The sequence below is a fragment of the Symphalangus syndactylus genome, chromosome X (assembly GCF_028878055.3).
Source record: "Symphalangus syndactylus isolate Jambi chromosome X, NHGRI_mSymSyn1-v2.1_pri, whole genome shotgun sequence".
Taxonomy (NCBI): Eukaryota; Metazoa; Chordata; class Mammalia; order Primates; family Hylobatidae; genus Symphalangus; species Symphalangus syndactylus.
The window spans coordinates 69608743-69627841 of record NC_072447.2 but is presented as its reverse complement, the minus strand read 5'-3'; the positions used below and the strand labels follow the sequence as shown (position 1 = coordinate 69627841).

Below are 19099 nucleotides of genomic sequence, written 5' to 3'. Positions count from 1 at the left end.
TATAAGAGCTCCTGAAGGAAGCACTAAACATGGAAGGATCAATCAGTACCAGCCACTGCAAAAACATACTAATTGTAAAGACTATCAACACGATGAAGAAACTGCATCAACTAACAGGCCAAAAAACCTGCTAGCATCATAATGACAGGATTAAATGCACACATAACAATATTAACCTTAAATGTAAATGGGCTAAATGCCCCAATTAAAAGACACAGACTGGCAAATTGGATAAAGAGTCAGAACTCGTTGGTGTGCTGTATTCAGGAGACCCATCCCACATGCAAAGACACACATAGGCTCAACAAAAGGGATGGAGGAATACTTACCAAACAAATTGAAAGCAAAAAAAAGCAGGGGTTGCAATCCTAGTCTCTGATAAAATAGAGTTTACATGAACAAAGATCAAAAGAGACAAAGAAGGACATTACATAATGGTAAATAAATCAATGCAACAAGAAGAGCTAACTATCCTCAATATACATGCACCCAATACAGGAGCATACAGATTCATAAAGCAAGTTCTTAGAGACCTACAAAGAGACTTACATTCCCACACAAAAACAGTGGGAGACTTTAAAACCCCACTGTCAATATTAGATCAATGAGAAAGAAAATTAACAAGGATATCCAGGACTTGAACTCAACTCTGGACCCAGTGAACCTAATAGACATCTACAGAACTCTCTACCCCAAATCAACAAAATACACATTCTTCTCAGCAACACATCACACTTATTCTAAAACTGACCAAATAATTGGAAGTAAAACACTCCTCAGCAAATGCAAAACAATGGAAATTATAACAAACAGTCTCTAAGACCACAGTGCAATCAAATTACAACTCAGGATTAAGAATCTCACTCAAAACTGCAAAACTACATGAAAACTGAACAGCCTGCATCTGAATGACTACCGGGTAAATAACAAAATGAAGGCAGAAATAAATATATTCTTTGAATGAATGAGAAAAAAGACACAACGTAGCAGAATCTCAGGGACACGTTTAAAGCAGTGTGGAGAGGGAAATTTATAGCACCGAATGCCCACTAGAGAAAGCAGGAGAGATCTAAAATCAACAACCTAACATCACATTTAAAAGAAATAGAGAAGCAGAAGCAAACAAATTCAAAAATCTAGCAGAGGGCAAGAAATAACTAGAATCAGATCAGAACTGAAGAATACAGAGACAAGAAAAACCCATCAAAAAAATCAATGAGTCCAGGAGCTCGTTTTTTGGAAAGATCAACAAAACATACAGACCGCTAGCCAGCCTAATAAAGAAGAAAAGAGAGAAGAATCAAATAGATGCGATGAAAAATGATAAAGGGGATATCACCACCGATCCCACAGAAATACAAACTACCATCAGAGAATACTATAAATACCTCTATGCAAATAAACTAGAAAATCTTGAAGAAATGGATAAGTTCCTGGACACGTACATTCTCCCAAGACAAAACCAGGAAGAAGTCAAATCCCTGAATAGACCAATAACAGGCTCTGAAACTGAGGCAACAATTAATAGCCTACTGACCAAAAAAGAGTACAGGACCAGACGGATTCACAGACGAATTCTACCAGAGGTACAAAGAGGAGCTGGTACCATTCCTTCTGAAACTATTCCAAACAATAGAAAAAGAGGGAGTCCTCCCTAACTCCCTAACTTTTATGAGGCCAGCATCATCCTGATACCAAAGGCTGGCAGAGACACAACAAAAAAGGAGGATTTTAGGCAGCATTTGAAAAAGCTTGTCCACCACGATCAGGTCGGCTTCATCCCTGGGATGCAAGGCTGGTTCAACATATGCAAATTAATAAACTTAATCCATCACATAAACAGAACCAATGACAAAAACCACAGGCTTATCTCAACAGATGCAGAAAAGGCCTTTGACAAAATTCAACAGCCTTCATGCTAAAACCTTTCAATAGACTAGGTATTGATGGAATGTATCTCAAAACAGTAAGAGCTATTCATGACAAACCCACAGCCAATATCATACTGAATGGGAAAAACCTGGAAGTATTCCCTTTGAAAACTGGCACAAGACAAGAATGCCCTCTCTCACCACTCCTATTCAACACAGTACTGGAAGTTCTGGCCAGGGCAATCAGGCAAGAGAAAGAAATAAAGCGTATTCAATTAGAAAAAGAGGAAGTCAAATTGTCCCTGTTTGCAGATAACATGATTGTATATTTAGAAAACCCCATTGTCTCGGCCCAAAATCCCTTAGGCTGATAAGCTACTTCAGCAAAGTCTCAGGATACAAAGTCAATGTCCAAAAATCACAAGCATTCCTGTACACCAAGAACAAACACAGAGCCAAATCATGAGTGAACTCCCATTCACAATTACTACAAAGAGAATAAAATACCTAGGAATCCAACTTATAAGGGATGTGAAGGACCTCTTTGAGGATAACTACAAACTACTGCTCAATGAAATAAAAGAGGACACAAACAAATGGAAGGACATTCCATGCTCATGGATGGGAAGAATCAATATCATGAAAATGGCCATACTGCCCAAGGTAATTTATAGATTCACTGCTATCCCCATCAAGCTACCCCTGACTCTCTTCACAGAATTAGAAAAAAACTACTTTAAAGTTCAAATGAAACCAAAAAAGAGCCCAAATAGCCAAGACAATCCTAAGCAAAAAGAACAAAGCTGGAGGCATCACGCTGCCTGACTTCAAACTATACTACAGGCTACCATAACCAAAACAGCATGGTACTGCTACCAAAACAGATATATAAACCAATGGAACAGAATGGAGGCCTCCGAAATAACATCACACATCTACAGCATCTTTGACAAACCTGGCAATAACAAGCCATGGGGAAAAGATTTTCTATTTAATAAATGGTGCTGGGAAAACTGGCTAGCCATATGCAGAAAGCTGAAACTGGAACCCTTCCTTACACTTTATAAAAAATTAACTCAAGATGGATTAAAGACTTAAACCTAAGACCTAAAACCATAAAAACCCTAGAAGAAAACCTAGGCAATACCATTCAGAACATAGGCGTGGGCAAAGACTTCATGACTAAAACACCAACAGCAATGGCAACAAAAGCCAAAATAGACAAATTAGATATAATTAAACTAAAGAGCTTCTGCACAGCAAAAGAAACTATCATCAGAGTGAAAAGGCAACCTACAGAATAGGAGAAACTCTTTGCAATCTACCCATCTGACAAAAGGCTAATATCCAGAATCTACAAAGAATTTAAACCAATTTACAAGAAAAAAACAAACAACCCCATCTAAAAGTGGGTGAAGGATATGAGTAGAGACTTCTCAAGAGAAGACATTTATGCAGCCAATGAACATATGAAAAAAGCTCATCATCACTGGGCATTAGAGAAATGCAAATCAAAACCACAATGAGATACCATTTCATGCCCGTTACAATGGTGATCTTTAAAAAGTCAGAAAATAATAGATGCTGAAGAGGATGTGGAGAAATAGGAATGCTTTTACACTGTTGGTGGGAGTGTCAATTAGTTCAACCATTCTGGAAGACAGTGTGGCAATTCCTCAAGCATCTAGAACTAGAAATACCATTTGACTCAGCAATCCTATTACTGGACATATACCCAAAGGATTATAAATCATTCTATGATAAAAACACTTGTACACGTATGTTTATTGTGGCACTGTTTACAATAGCAAAGAGTTGGAACCAACCCAAATGCCCATCAATGATAAGCTGGATAAAGAAAATGTGGCCCATATACATCATGGAATACTATGCAGCCATAAAAAGGATGAGTTCATGTCCTTTGCAGAGACATGGATGAAGCTGGATACCATAATTCTCAGCAAACTAACAGAACAGAAAACCAAACACCACATGTTCTCACTCATAAGTGGGAGTTGAACAATGAGAACACATAGACACAGGGAGGGGAACATCACACACCAGGGCCTGTCATGGGGTGGGGAGCTAGGGGAGGGATAGCATTAAGAGAAATATCTAATGTAGGTGACGGGTTGATGGGTGCAGCAAACCACCATGGCACGTCTATACCTACGTAACAAACCTGCATGTTCTGCATGCAGAACTAGCACAGATAAAGACAGGAAAAAGGTGAGATGTAATGGGAGTTAAATGTTAAAAATGAGGACCTCTGACATTCAGACTCCCAATGCCACCCCGAAGAACTCTGTCCAGATCTTCCTGCATTCCTTTCTTCCTGCATTTTCCCTATGCAGGCACTGGAGGTGCCCCCATGGTGATTACTACACATGAGAAAAGGATCCACATTAGTTTGACAAGTGACAGAAAGGGAGTGATTCCTGTTCCATGGTAATGCTGTCCTTCTTCCTGGAATGCCCTGAGAGTGCAAGCCCATGCATGAAACTGACGTTCGTGAGAGTCGATCATACACCTCTGAGTGTGGGAATCATAACCCATGGGGTGAGTTTTCTCTCCTCTGAAGCTCTGCACATTCCCAGTGCGGCCTACACATCCAGGAAGACTTGTAACAAGCGAAGAAAGAAAACATTTGCAATATTCTGAGAGGGTCGTGTTCCATGCTGCTCTCCAGTCACTGAGAGGCATGGGTAAGACATGCAACCTTTAGAGCAATGAGGCCACAGCTTTGCATCTCAACAAGTGTTCTGTATGAAGGACCCATGCCCGGCTTTCCCATTTCTGCCTGGAGACCCAAAAGGGGTGGCACAATTTGTCCTCCCACTGTCTCATCCATTTTCCAGGCTGAATAATCTGACAAGCAATAGAATTCAGCTTGAGGAGCCCAGAGAGCTCTGTATCAAACCAAGGAACAGCCACCTCCCCACCTGCAAAGGCACGCCAGCCTCAACCTTCACTTCCATGCCCAGCACAGGAACACAGAGGAGGCCCAGGCAAAAGTGAGCATGGCTGGGGCCTGGCTACCCATGTATTTGGCAGAATGACCAAGATGCCCGGGGAATTAACTGGTGAGCCACCACATTCAGTGAGCACGCATGCTCCATCAGCTATGCCAAGTGGCTGTCTCTAGGAGAGCCGCCTGTGGAAGCCACCCAGAATACCCCTCCTACTCCTGGGCATGGATGAGTGCCTGGGCTCCAGTGAGAAAGGTAGCTGAAGGCCTGGGACAGGTGTCCAATCTGTCGAGTCTCATCCTGACAGATACCTGGCCCGACCTTCTTCTGCTAGAAGGGTCAACAATCTATGGACGCCTGTTGGATCTGGCTGCTTTTGAACCAAGCTTTTGTCCCTTCCCCAAGAAACAGTGTGTTGCCTATTTACGAGCATAGTGCGCACAAGCAGGCAGCCTGGTCTCCTTAGGAGGCTTGTGCAAATTCACAGAAGTAATCAGCAGTGGCCCACAAGCAGGCCCACGCACTCACACATCCCTCCCCCTGTACCCCTTCACATTGCCCCCAGTGCAACCTATCCCCACCATGCCACAGCCCCAAGGGTGGGATTTTTTGAGGATAGGCTCCTCTGGCTCACTGGGACCCCTGCCCAGAGAGGAATCCAGAGGGAAGGAGGGAGGCAGAGAGACCTTCGATTGTTGTAGGTTTGCCCAAAGAGACCATGTGGGTGGGGAGTCGTGCTGTAGGTGAGGTGAGTGCTCTATGGCTGATTTCTTTTCTTTTTGTTTTGTTTTATTGTTGTTTGTTTTGTTTTGTTGGAAGCAAAAGGAGAAAGAGAAAGGCAAGGGAAATAAGTGACTGCCATTTCTGGAGCCACACTGCCATCCAGCGGCAGTTGTTTCTGAACACGACAGGCTGCAGGGACACTTGCCTTCTGACAGGCACAGACTTCAGCGAGAATATGTTGGGCTGGGTGGACTCTGACTTAGCCAGGGTTTCCCCCATCGCGGTTTTAAGCCTTTGAAGGAAGTGTGCCTGCCATTTGGACCCCACGGAGAAGCAGCTAATCTAGAGGCCCAGGGACAGAGCAGCCAGGCAGCCCCAACACCAGTCAGCCCAGAGGGCGGAGGTGCCCTGGCAGCCATCTTGAGGTGGGCTTAAGGGAAGCCACTGACTACTGACTGCAGAGACTGGGGTTGTTTACACTGGTCTCTTTTGTGGGGAGTTCTGGGGTGCCCTTGCCTGGAATCACGCTGGGGCCAGAGGTCTCCTATCCTCCCAGTGAACCAAGGAGCTTTGGGGTACTGTGGGCGGGACGACTCCTGCCCGGCAATTCGTGGAGATGGCCAGGGGAACCCATGGAAGGCTGCCCCTTCCTGCCCTTTTTTCGGAGAGGGCTGTGGAGCCCAGGTGCCATCCTGGTAATGAGCAAAGGCAAAGGGCCAGCCAGGAGTTCCTCTCTCGTTCAGCTTCAGCCTGGGGGCCCCACACCGCCACCATCTCTTTCGTGCTCCTGGGATTTCTCCAGCACTCGTGCCCAGCTGCCTCCAGTTTCCGGAAACAGATTCCGCTCGAGGGCACTATGGCTCTACAAACGCCAATTACAAGCTTAACCCTGCCCCTCCAATCCGACGGCTTCCACCCTTTCCAATGTGAAAAAAAAGAAAAGGGAAAGAGAAAGAAAAAAAGACAGGGAGGATAAAAAGGAACCAGCCACCTGGTCTCAGGTTGACCACCAAACTTAAGGGACCCTACGACCTAAGACCAGTAGGCGTAGGTGAGAGACACTGCGGAAATCCTCTTTATGCAGCCAGCCTTTGCTTTTCCTTTGGCCCTCTCCAGGTTTCATGGCTCATGCTCATGCAGAAAAATAGAAGACAAATGATACGTAATCATGGCCACTGGGAAACCACAGGAAGACTGGGATCATGGGGCTGCCGCCCCAGGACAAGGTGCTGGTCACCCAGCTGAATTACACAAGGTTTTGCTGCAGGACTGGTGGTTCTCCCAAAGCCTGGAGCTCCAGATAGAGTTTACCACCTTGGGCTAGCACATGGAGGTCACCAAAATGAGCGATCGGCTCAACAGACAGTCACACGGCGTGTGGCAGGAGTCTCCCTCAGAGGGAATACTCAGCAACTGACTGAAGTCTGACCCTGTGCAGGCTGTCCTGGCTTTCACATGGGAAGTGGGGGGTGGGGGAGGGGTGACATGAGGGTGGCTTAGGGGAACTGGGGAAGGCCACCATGCAACAGAGATTCCCATGGCATCACAGAGGGCCAAGGGTCCCAAGGGGACTCTCTGCCTCTACCCAAAGTGTGGTGCCTTTTTAAGCAGGTTGACCCAGGAGGCTCCAGTTTCACACTGGCTGCTGGGGCTTATCTGATAACAGACTTCCCAAATTCATTCTCAGGAGAAGGCCTTAGTTGTCCAATCAACAGCATAATGACCCAGGCCTGGAGCCAGGAATCCTCACCCATAGCCCATTGCCTGTGGCTGACTGAGAGCCTTTATGGGAGAGTTCGTGGGCAGTCTGGTGGCTGTGACGACGCATTGTGTGTGCGTCTGTGTGAGTGAATGCTTGGGCCCGCAACCCTGGGACCATGTGAGGATTTGCGTGTGTGTGTGTGCGTGTGTGTGTCTATGAGCTTGTGCATGTGCATGTGTTAGTGTATGTGTTTGTGCCTGTGTGTGTGTGTATCTCCCTGTGCATGTGTGTTTGTGATTATATTTGTGGTTGTCGGGGTTTCCCTGTGAGTGCATGCAGTTGTGTCTGTGTCTGTGGTCTCTGGGTGCCTGCCTGTGTGAGTGAGAGTGGGCAAATGGACACGTGGGAGAGACAGCCTGCCTATACACACTGAAATCTGGATCGTTGTGTTCACATGGCTGGATTGAAAGAAAAGGCAAAGGGGGACAACTTGTCAAGGCTCCTACTGGCTCAGGATTACACATTTAGAGCATCCACAAAGAGAATGGGAAAGAACGGTGAGCCATGAGGAACAGGTTAAGGGATGGGTTCATGGTGACATTTCATGAAAAGTAACACATGGGCTCCTTTGTGGAGCACCAGAGGGACTGAAATGGTGACCTTCATATCTGCTCCTTTAAGAACAAATGAGGCCTTTCTCACTTTCGTTCTGCAAAGGGGCATCCTGCATCACCAGGAGCAGAGGAAGAAGCAGTCTCAGTGTAATGCTTGACCCGCCAAGAGCCAAAAGTGAAAGGAAAAAGAGAAGAAAGAGGAGAAAAATGAGAGGGAGAATGACAAAGAGAAGGAGAAGGAGGAGAAGAAAAAGAAGAAGAAAAAAGAGGAGGAGGAGGAAGAGGAAGAAGAACCAGAAAGACAACGAGAACAAGAAGTGGCAGCTTCACGCCACAGCAGCTGTCCTGAAGGACCTAGTTCAGGGGTGCCTCACTGCATGGTGACATACACAACAAGTGGCAAGGAGAAACCAGTGATGTCCCGGTGAAAGGACACAACACCAAGAAGCTTCTTGTTGATGGGTTCTTTTCTGAGTGGTATCAAGGGCTTTGATCTACAAGTAGGCCTAGAGAAGCTACAGAGGACTGAGGTGCAGGCTGAGCCATGCCCTCCAGATGTCATCAGCGCACTGCAAGGGGCCATGAGCTTCTAATCTACAAGGCCTGGGCAGGGAAGTACCCCAGAAATGGGTGGGAGGAGAGATGTAAAACGAGGAGGAAATGGATACCAGAGAAAGGAGGTAATGAGCCACCTATGGCAATACTGAGAGAAGGCAGATAGGGGAGGGGGATGCTGCTTACACCCCCAGGGGTCAGCCAGGGTCCTTCTGATTTCCTTAGGAAAAGTAGGCATACTTTCCCTAAGGATATTCCTGTGCCCACCCGACCTGCTTCTGCAGGCTGATCCTGAACTCCCCAAACCAGAAATTGATGAAAAGTAAAGAGTGAAGAAGAAAAAAGTGAAGGAAGAAAAACTCCAAAGTACACAAAGAATCAGGGTGAGCAATGAGGATGAGAGTGAACTGAAATGCAGGATATCCCAGGTGGAAAGGTGGCTGCCCGAATGGCCTCTTGTGCCCTCGTACAAGAAGAGTCACCTGCCAGAAAAAAGCATCAGACCCTTAGGCCAGGGTTTGTACTGGCTCCACACAGAGGCCAGTGGAGCCAAGAGACTGCCCTGCTCCCCACTGTCCCCACCCCCTCACCATCCCACACACTCCACCAGCAAATATTGGGAAGCCAGACAGAAAGGGAGAACAAAAATGAATAAGAGAAAACCGGGAAGCTGAAGAACCCTGCCCATTGAGAGTTACCTAGACGTGGGGATCTGAGTGTGAGTAGAGGCGCCTGGGCAGACACCTTTTAGTGAGTATTGGTGGGGATACATGTATGTGCCTGAGAACATATAGAAGCACAGATGAAGACAGGAAAAAAGTTAGATGAGATGGGAGTTAAATGTTACAAATGAGGATTTCTGACACTCAAAGTCACCTTGCCACCCCTAAGGACACAGTCCAGATCTTCCTGCATTCTTTTCTTCCTATATTTTCCATAGGCAGGCACCGGTCTCCTTCTGAGGAGGCCTGTGCAGATTCATAGAAGAATCTGCAGCGGCCCACACAGAGGCCTAAACACCCACACACCCTTCCCCTTTTACCCCCTCACACTGCCCCCAGTGCTACAAATACACAGCAAAAGCATAGCATTTCTTGAGGATAGGCTCCTCTGGATTACTGGGACCCCCTGCCCAGAGAAGAATCCAGAGGGTAGGAGTGGCAGAGATCACTCCTACTGTTGCAAGTTTCCCCAAAGTAACCACATAGGTGGGGAGCCCTGCTGAAGATGAGGTGGGTGCTCCTTGGGCAGTTTCTTTGTTTCTTTGTTTTTTTTGTGTTTCTTTTGTTTGGTTGGCAGCAAAAAGAAGGAGAGAAAGGCAAAGTGGAGGAAGGAAAAGGGGTGATTGCCATTTGTGGAGCCACAGTGCCATCCAGCTGAAGGTGTTTCTTAACATGACAACAGGCTTCAAGGACACTTGCCTTCTTCCAGGCACAGGTATCAGTGAGGATGTGCCAGGCTGGGTAGACTAGGCCCAAGCCAGGGTTTCCCCCACCGGGGTTCAGAGCCCTTAAGGAAGTGTACTTGCCATTGGAACTCTATGAAGAAGCAGCTAATCTAGAGGCCCGGGGACAGAACAGTCTGGCAGCCCCAAGACCAGTCAGCCCAGTGGGCGGAGCTTCCCCATCTTGAAATGGGTTTAAGAGAAACCGCTGTTCACTGATGGCCGAGTCTGGGGCCATTTGCTCTGGTCTCTTGTGGAGAGTTCAGGGGTGCCCTTGGCTGGGGCCACACAGGGGCAGGGGCACCCTATCCTCCCTGGGAACAAAGAAGTTTTGGGATGCTGGGGTGGGGCAACTCATGCCAAGCAGTCTCTGGGGGCTGCCAGGGGAACCCATGGTGGGCCGCCTCTGCCTGTCCATTCTTACAAAGAGAGCTGTGGAGCCAGGGCGCTATCCTGGGAATGAGCATAGACCATGGGCCAGACAGGAGTTCCTCTCTCAGATTCAGCCTGGGGGCCCCACACCACCATCTGTCTAGTGCTCCTGAGCTTTCCTCAGCACATGAGCTCAGGTGCCTCCCATTTCCAGAAACAATTTCCACTTGATGGCAGTATGGCTCCACAAACGCCAACTACAGTTGTAACCCTGCTCCTCCACCCTGAGGGCCTCTGCCTTTTCTAATGTGAAAAAAGTAAATAGGAAGGAGAAAGAGAAAAAGACAGGAGGGAGAGAAAGGAACCAGCCAACTGGTCCCAGGTTGACCACCAAAACTCACAGGTCCCAATGACCAAGGACCAGTAGGCTGGAGACCCTGCAGGAATACCGTTTAGGTAGCCAGTCTTTGCCCTTCCTTTGGCCTTCTCCCAGTTTCACGTCTCCTGCTCCTGCAGAAAGTAAAAGACAAATGACACATAATCATGGGCACTGGGACACAAGAGACTTGGGATTAAAGGGCTGCCGTTCCAGGACAAGGTGCTGGTCACTCGGCTGGCTTACACAAGGTTTTACTGCAGGACTAGGAGTCCTCTCAAAGGCTCCAGGTAGTTTACCGCCTTGGGCTGGCAGATGGAGGTCACCAGAACGGGCAGACTGCTCAACCGGGAGCCACACGACCTGAGGCAAGTGTATCCCTTAGAGAGCACACTCAGCAACTAGCGCAAGTCTGACTCTACACAGGCTGTCCTGGCTTTCACACAGGCAGGGGTGGGAGGATGGTGGTTTAGGGGGACTTAAAAAGGCCACCACACGCCACAGATTCCCATGACATCACAAAGGGCTAAGGCTCCCAACAGGCCTCTCTCTGCCTCTATCTGAAAGGGGAGTCCGTTTTTAAGCAGGTTGACCCAGGAAGCCCCAGTTTCACATCTGCTGCTGTGGCCTTTCTGATAACAGACTGCCCGCATTCATTTTCGGGAGAAAGCCAAGTTGCCCAATCAATGGCATGAGGACCCAGGCCTGAAGCCAGGAATGCTTGCCCATAGCCCATTGCTTGTCAGCGATTGAGAGCCCGTATGAGCGAGTGCGGGCAGTCTCATGCCTGTGGCTTTGTGTATTTGTTTACCTCTAAGTGTGAGAATGCTTGAGCCCCAATCCCTGTGCCTATGTGAGGTTACCTGTTTATTGGTCTGGTTGCGTATGTGTGACTTTATGTGTCAGTGTGCCTGTGTGTGTGTGTGTCTGCATGTGTATTGTGTCTGCATCTGCATGTATCTCCATGTGTGTATGGGTTTTGTAATTTCATTTCTAGTTGTGGGGTTTCTTGTGAGTGTGTGCATGTGTTCTGTGTCTGTGGTCTGTGGGTTCCTGCTTGTGTGAGTGAGAGTGGGCAAATTGGCACGTGGCAGAGACAGCCTGACTGTACACACTGAAATCCGTATCGTTTTGTTCACCTGGCTTGACTAGAAGGAAAAGCAACAGGGGAACAACATAACAAATTGCTGAGGCTCCTACTGACTCAGGATTACACATTTAGAGAGTCCACAAGGGGAACAGGAAAGAATGGTGGGCTATAAGGTACTAGGTACAGGGTGTGTTTACCATGACATTTCACTTAAAAGTAACACGAGGACAGCTTTTTGGTGGAAAAGAAGGACTGAACTGGTGACCTTCATCGCTGTTCTTTTAAGAAGAAAAGTGAGGCATTTCTTGAGGCCTAGAGCTGCAGAGGGACATCCCCCATCACAAGGAGCAGAAGCAATCTGCTAAAACAGTTGCATGCAGAAATCCGAAAGTGAAAAAGAAAGAAAGAAAGAAAGAAGAACAAGTAGAAGAAGGAGAAGAAAAGTAGAAAAAAGATGTAGAAGGAGAAATAGAAAAGAAGGAGAGAAAGAAAAAGAAGGCAAAAAAGAAGTCAAAGAAGAAAAGAAGAGAAGGAGGAGGAAAAGGAAACAAGAAAGAGAGAAGAAGAGGAAGAGGAAGAGGAAGAAGAAGGAGACGGAGGAGAAGGAGAAGGAGAGGAAGGGGAAGGGGAAGAAGAGGAAGAAGAAGAAGAAAGAAGAAGAGGGAAAGAAAAAGAAGAAGAAGGAGAGGGAGTTGGAGGAGGAGGAAAGGAGAAAAAGAACAATAAAGAAGAGGAGCAGGAGTAGGAAGAGGAAGAAGAACCAGAAGGAGAAAAAGAATAGGAAGGGGGAGGTCCATGCCATTGTAGCTCTCCTGAAGGATCTAGTTCAGGGGGACCTGAATGTGTGATGACATACACAACAGGTGGCAGGGAGCCACCGGTCATGTCCCACTTAAAAGACACACAACCGAGAAGCTTCTTGTCAATGAGATCTTTCCTGAGTGGGATCTAAAGCTTTGATCCACAAATAGTCCTGCAGGAGCTACAGAAGACACAGGTGCAGGCTGAACAGTGCCCTGAGGATGTCATCAGCAGACTGCAAGGAACCACTGAGCCCCAAGCCTACAAGGCCAAGGCAGAGAAGGACCCCCAAAAAGAGAGGAAGATGAAAAACAGGGAGGAAATGTATATCAGGGAAAAGAGATAATCAGCCACAAATGGCAATATGGAGAGAGGGCAGAAAGGAGAGGGAAATGCCAATCACTCCTTGCAGGGATCCCAGTGCAGCCTACACATCCAGAAAGACTTGTAATAAGCAAAGACAGAGAACAGTTGCAATATTCAGAGAGCATTGTGTTCCAAGCTGCTGCCCAGGCACTGAACACCATGGGTAGCATATATAACCTTTAGAGCAACACGGTCACGGCTTCGCATCCCAACATGGGCTTTGTATGATGGCCCACATCAGGCTTTCTTATGTCTGCCTGGAGACGCTAAAGGGCCGGCATAATTTGTCCTCGACCGTCTCATTCATTTTCCGGGATGAATATCCAGCAAGCACCAGAGTTTACCTTGAGGAGCCCAGAGAGCTCTGTATCAAACCAAGGCACAATCGCCCAACCACAAATTAAAACACTCCACATAAAATCTCTCCTTCCACATGCAGCACAGCAACACAGACAGGGCCCAGGTGAAAGCGAGCTACCCATGCACTTTGGCAGAATGACCAAGATGCCAGAACAACTAACTGGTGAACCACCACATTCCAGTAAGCATGCATGCTCTATCAGACATGCCAAGTGGCTCTCTCTCCAGAAAAGCCAACTGTGAAATTCACCCTGAAATACCCCTCCCACTTCTGGGCACGAATGAGTGCCTGGGCTCCAGTGAGAGAGGTCGCTGAAGGTCTCAGACAAGAGTCCGTCCATCCAGTCCCATCGCAAGAAATATCTGGCCCGAATCCCTGTGGTTGGATGGGTCAACAATGTACGGATACCTGTTTGAACTGGCTGCTTTCCATCCAAGCTTTTATCCCTTCCACAAGAGAAAGACTGCTGCCTAGAGACAAGTGTGGTGCGCACCAGCATTCGGCCTGGTCTCTTCTTAGGAGACCTGTGCAGATTCGTAGAGGAATTGGCAGGGGCCCACACGCAGGCCCACTCACCCACACACCCCTCCCCCTGTACCCCCTCACACTGCCCCCAGTGCGACCTACCCCCACCATGCCACCGCCTAAGGGTGGGATGTATTGAGGATAGGATCCTCTAATTCACTGGGACCTCTGCCCAGAGAAGAATCTAGAGGGAAGGGGGGAGGCAGAGAACCCTCCTACTGTTGCAGGTTTCTGCAAAGTGACCTTGTAGGTGGGGAGACCTGCTGTAGGTGAGGTGGGTACTCCTTGGACAGTTTCTTTCTTTGTTTCTTTGCTTTTGGTTTTCTGTGTTGGTTTTGTTCAGTTGGCAGGAAATGGAGAAAGACGAAGGCAAGGTGGGGGAAGAAGAAGACATGACTGCCATTTGTGGAGCCACAGTGCCATCCAGCAGAAGGTGTTTCTGAACATGACAACAGGTTGCAGAAACACTTGCCTTCTGCTAGGCACCAAGATCAGCGAAAATGTGCGGGGCTGGGTGGACTCTGCCTGAGCCAGGGTTTCCCTGATCGAGGTTTAGAGCCCTAGAAAAAAGTGTACCTGCCGTTGGGACCCCTTGGAGAAGCAGCTACCCTAGAGGCCCAGAGACAGACCAGCCAGGCAACCTGCAGACCAGTCAGCCCACAGGGTGGAGCTGCCCCAGCAGCCATTTTGAGATGTGCATAAGGGAAGCCACTGGCAACTGACGGATGAGAATGGGGCTGTTTACCCTGGTCTCTTTTGTGGGCAGCTCCGAGGTGCCCTTGGGGGGCCACAGGGGGGATAGGGAGCCCCTACCCTCCCGGGAGGAAAAGGAGCTTCAGGATGCTGAGTGTGGGGTGATTCACGCCTGGCAGTTCCTGAAGACTGCCGGGGAAGCCATTTTCTGTCCTATGAAGCTCTGCTTGCTCACAGCCTGCCTCACTGCCCTTTCTTAAAGACAGCTGTGGAGTCAGGGTGCCATCCTAAGAATGAGCCCAGGCGAAGGGCCAGCGAGGGGTTCCTCTCTCGTCCGGCTTCAGTCTGGGGACCAAACGCCACCATCTCTTTTGTGCCCCTGGGATTTCCCCAGCACTTGTGCCCAGCTGCCTCTTGTTTCCAGAACTAGTTTCCGCTTGATGGCAGTATGGCTTCACAAATGCCAACTACGACCTACGACCGTAGCTGCCCCTCCAACCCAAGGCCCTCCATGCTTTCCCATGTGAAAAAAAGTAAAGAGGAAGGAGAAAAAAAAGACAAGGAGAAGACAAAGGAACCAGCCACCTGGTCCCAGGTTGACCACCAAATTTAGGGGACCCTAGGACCAAGGACCTGTAGGCTGGAGACCCTGCAGAATGCTGTTGAGGCAGCCAGCCTTTGCCCTTCCTTTGGTTCTCTCCAGGTATTATGGCTCCCACCAGTGCAGAAAGTAAAAGACAAAAGACACATAATCATGGCCTCTGGGAAACCACAGGAAGACTGGGATCATAGGGCTGCCGCCCCAGGACAAGGCACTGGCCACTCACCTGGATTACAAAAGAATTTTCCCCAGAACTGAGGGTCCTCCAAAGCCTGGAGCTGCAGGTAGAGTTTACCACCTTGGGATGGCACATGGAGGTCACCAGAATGGGATGGCTCCACAGGTAGCCACAGGGCCTGAGGCCGGAGTCTCCCTCACAGGGGACACTCAGCAACTCACTCAAGTCTGACTCTGCTCAGGCTGTCTTGGCTTTCACACAGGCGGGGTGGGAGGATGGTGGCTCAGGGAGGCTGGGGAAGGCCACCACGTGCCACAGATTCTCATGGCATTCCATAGGGACAAGGCTCCCAAGGGGGCTTTCTCTGCCCCTACCCTGGTTGCAGGGTCCCTTTTTAAGCAGCTTGCCCCAGGATGCTCCAGTTTCACACCTGCCGCTTGGGCCTATCTGATAACAGACTTCCCACATTCATTCTCAGGAGAAGGCCCTAGTTGCACAATAAATGGCATGATGACCCAGGCCTGGAGCCAGGAATGCTCGCCTGTCTCCCCTTCTGCTTTGCACATTTAGAGCCAGTGTGGAAGAGATTGTGGGCAGTTTGGGGCCTGTGGTGGGGTGTGTGTGTCTGTGTCCAATAATGCTTGCGCTCACACCCCTTTGCTAGTGTGAGCTAACGTGTGTGTGTGTGTATGTCTGTGTGTGTGTGTCTGGGCATGTTTGACATGAGTGTTTGTGTCTGCACGTGCATGTGTCTCTGTGTGTGCATGTGTTTGTGATTTTACTTCTGGTTGCAGGGTCCCTTGTGAGTGAGTGCATTGTGTCTGTCGTCTGTGGGTGCCTGCCTGTGTGAGTGAGAGTGGGCAAATGAACACGTGGCAGAGACACTCTGCCTGCACACCCTGATATCCAGATCAATGTGTTCACACGGCTTGACTGGAAAAAAAGGAGACAGAGGACAAGTTGCCAAAGCTCCTAATGGCTCAGGATTACACACTTCCAACATCCTTAAGGAGAATGGGAAATAATGGCGGCCCATAGGGTACGAGGTAAGGGTGCATTCACCATGACATTTTACTTAAATATAACACGTGGGCAGCTTTTTGATGGACCAGAGGGACTAAACTGATGACCTTCATCTGTGCTCCTTTAAGAAAGAAAGTGAAGCTTTCTCCAGGCCTAGTGCTGCAGACGGACATCCAGCACAACCAAGGGGCAAAAGAAGAAGCAGTATCCTAGAACACTTGCCCGCCCAGATCCAAAAGTGAAGTGAAAAGGAGAAGCATAAGAAGAGGCAAAAGCAAAGAAAAAAAAGACAGACAGAGGAGGAGGAGGACGAAGAAGGAGAAGGAGAAGGAGAAAGAAAGGAAGAGGAAGAGGAAGAAGAAGAATAACAACAACAACAAGAAGAAGAAGGAGGAGGAGGAAAAATAGGAGTAGAAGAAGATGGAGGAGAAGAGGAAGTTGGAAGAGGAGGAGCAAGAGGATAAAAAAAGGAGAAGAATTTAAGAAGAACAGTAGGAGGAGGAAGAGGAAGAAGAATCAGAAGGAGAACAAGAACAGAAAGGTCCATGCCACCGTAGTAGTCCTGAAGTATCCAGTTCAGGAAGACGTCAATGCATGGTGACATACATAATGAGGAACAAGGAGCCACTGGTCACGTTCCGCTTAAAGGATAAATAATCAGGAAGCTTCTTTTCGATGGGATCTTTCCTGAGTGGAATCAAAACTTTGATCCACAAATAGGCCTACAGAAGCTACAGAGGACACAGGTGCAGGTTGAACATTGCCCTGAGAATGTCATCAGCCGACTGCAAGGAGCTACCCGGCCCCAAGTCTACAAGGCCAAGGCAGGGAAGGACCCCCCAAAAAAGAGGAAGTTAATAAACGGGGATGAATTGGACACCAGGGAAAAGAGGTAATCACCCACCAATGGCAATACGGAGACAGAGCAGAAATGGGAGGGAAATGCCAATTTCTCCTCGCAGGGGTCAGCTAGAGTTATCCTAATTTCCTTAAGAAAAGTAAGCCTGTTTCCCCTAAGGGTGTCCCCTCCCCCGGTCGACCATGACTTCCAGGCTGCTCCTGACCTTGCCAAACAAAAGTGGACAAAACCTAAAGACAGTGAAGAAGAAAAAAGTGGAGGGAGGAAAACTCCAAATGTACACGAAGAAACAGAGTGAGCAATGAGGTTGAGAGCAAACGGGAATGCAGAGTGCCCCAGATGGACAGCTGGCAGCCTTGTGAGTGGCCTCCTGTGGCTTCACAAAAGAAGAGCTACCAGCCAGGAGAAAGCATCAGCCCGTTAAGACTGGGTTCGCACTGCATCTGCACAGAGGCCTGTTGGGCCAGGAGGCTGCCATGCTCCACACTGCACCCACCCCAACCCCACCTGCACACTCTGCCAGCAAATATTGGGAAACCAGGCAGAAAGCAACAAGAAAGGTGAACAAGAGGGAACCTGAAAGCTGAGAAACTGCCCCTTGAGAGTTGCCTAGACAACCAGATCAGGGAGTGAATGGTGTCTGGGCAGGTGCTTTTTAGTATGCGTGGTGAGATGTGTATGTGCCTGAGGACCTATGGAAGCACAGATGAAGATAGGAAAATGTTGAGATGTAATGGGAGTTAAAAGTTAAAAATGAGGACCTCTGAACTCAGAGCTGCAATGTCACTCCTAAAGACACAGTCAGATCTTCCTGCAGTCATTTCTTCTCCCATTGTCCCTAGGCAGGGCCGGAGGTGCCCATGGTGCCTGCTACCTACTTATGAGAAAAAAATCTGCATTTGTTGACAAGTGACTGAAAGGGGTGACTCCTGTTCCATAGTCATGTCGGTCTTCTTCCCAGAATGCCCTGAGAGTAGAGGCCCACATACGAGATTGACATTCCTCTTGTGATGTCAGAGTGGTTCACACACCCGAGTGTGGGAATCAATACCCATGGGGTAAATTTTCTGTCCTATGAAGCTCTGCTTGTTCACACTGCAGTCTACACATCCAGGAAGATTTGTAACAAGTAAAGAAAGAAAACATTTGCAATATTCGAAGAGCTGTGTGTTCCATACTGCTGCCCAGGAACCAAGCGGCATGGGTAGCATATGTAACCTTTAGAGGAAAGCGGTCATGGCTTCGCATCCCAAAATGGGCTCCATATGATGGCCCAAGTGAGGCTTTCTTATGTCTTCCTGGAGATCCTAAAGGGGCAGCATAATTTGTCCTCGACTGTCTCATTCATTTTTGTGGATGCATATCCTGCAAGCACCAGAGTATAGCTTGAGGACCCCAGAGAGCTCTGTATCAAACAAAGGCACAGACACTCCACTACACACCCCACTAACACACTCCAGACTCAACCTCCATTTCGACACGCAGAACAAGGACAAAGATAGGGCCCAAGAGAAGGCAGGCACTGTCTGGACCCTGGCGACCCATGCACATGGGAAGAATGGCCAAGATGCCTGGCAACTAAGTGGTGAACCACCACGTTCCACTGAGCACGCATGCCCTGTCAGACATGCCAAGAGGCTCTCTCTCCAGGAGAGCCACCCGTGAAACCCACCCGGATTGCTCCTCCCACCACTGTGCACGGATGAGTGCCTGGGCTCCAGAGAGAGAGGTAGCTGAAGGCCTCAGACAGGAAGGAGTCCGTCCCGTCCAGTCCCATCATCCCAAGAAACATCCGGCCCGACTCCCTGCAGCTCCATGGGTCAAAAAGGTGCGGACGCCTGCTGGACCTGGCTGCTTTCCATCCAACGTTGATCCCTTCCCCAAGAGCAAGACTGCTACCTAGGGACAAGTGTGGTGCGCACAGGCATGCAGCCTGGTCTCTTGCTCAGGTGGCCTGTGCAGATTCCTAGAGGAAT

At 48.5% G+C, this 19099-nt stretch overlaps 1 protein-coding gene across 3 annotated transcripts in view; it reads right to left on the bottom strand.

The window, feature by feature from the left end:
• The window catches only part of NBDY (negative regulator of P-body association), a 98041-nt gene that overhangs the window by 7594 nt on the left and 71348 nt on the right, over positions 1-19099 (bottom strand). The window contains exon 3 of one of the 3 annotated variants that reach the window (XR_008654754.2): positions 10700-10760. The exons of the other annotated variants lie outside the window; for them this stretch is intronic. The gene's annotated coding sequence lies outside the window, so the exon portion shown is untranslated. The remainder of the gene's footprint in view (positions 1-10699; positions 10761-19099) is intronic. 3 annotated transcript variants of the gene reach the window in all.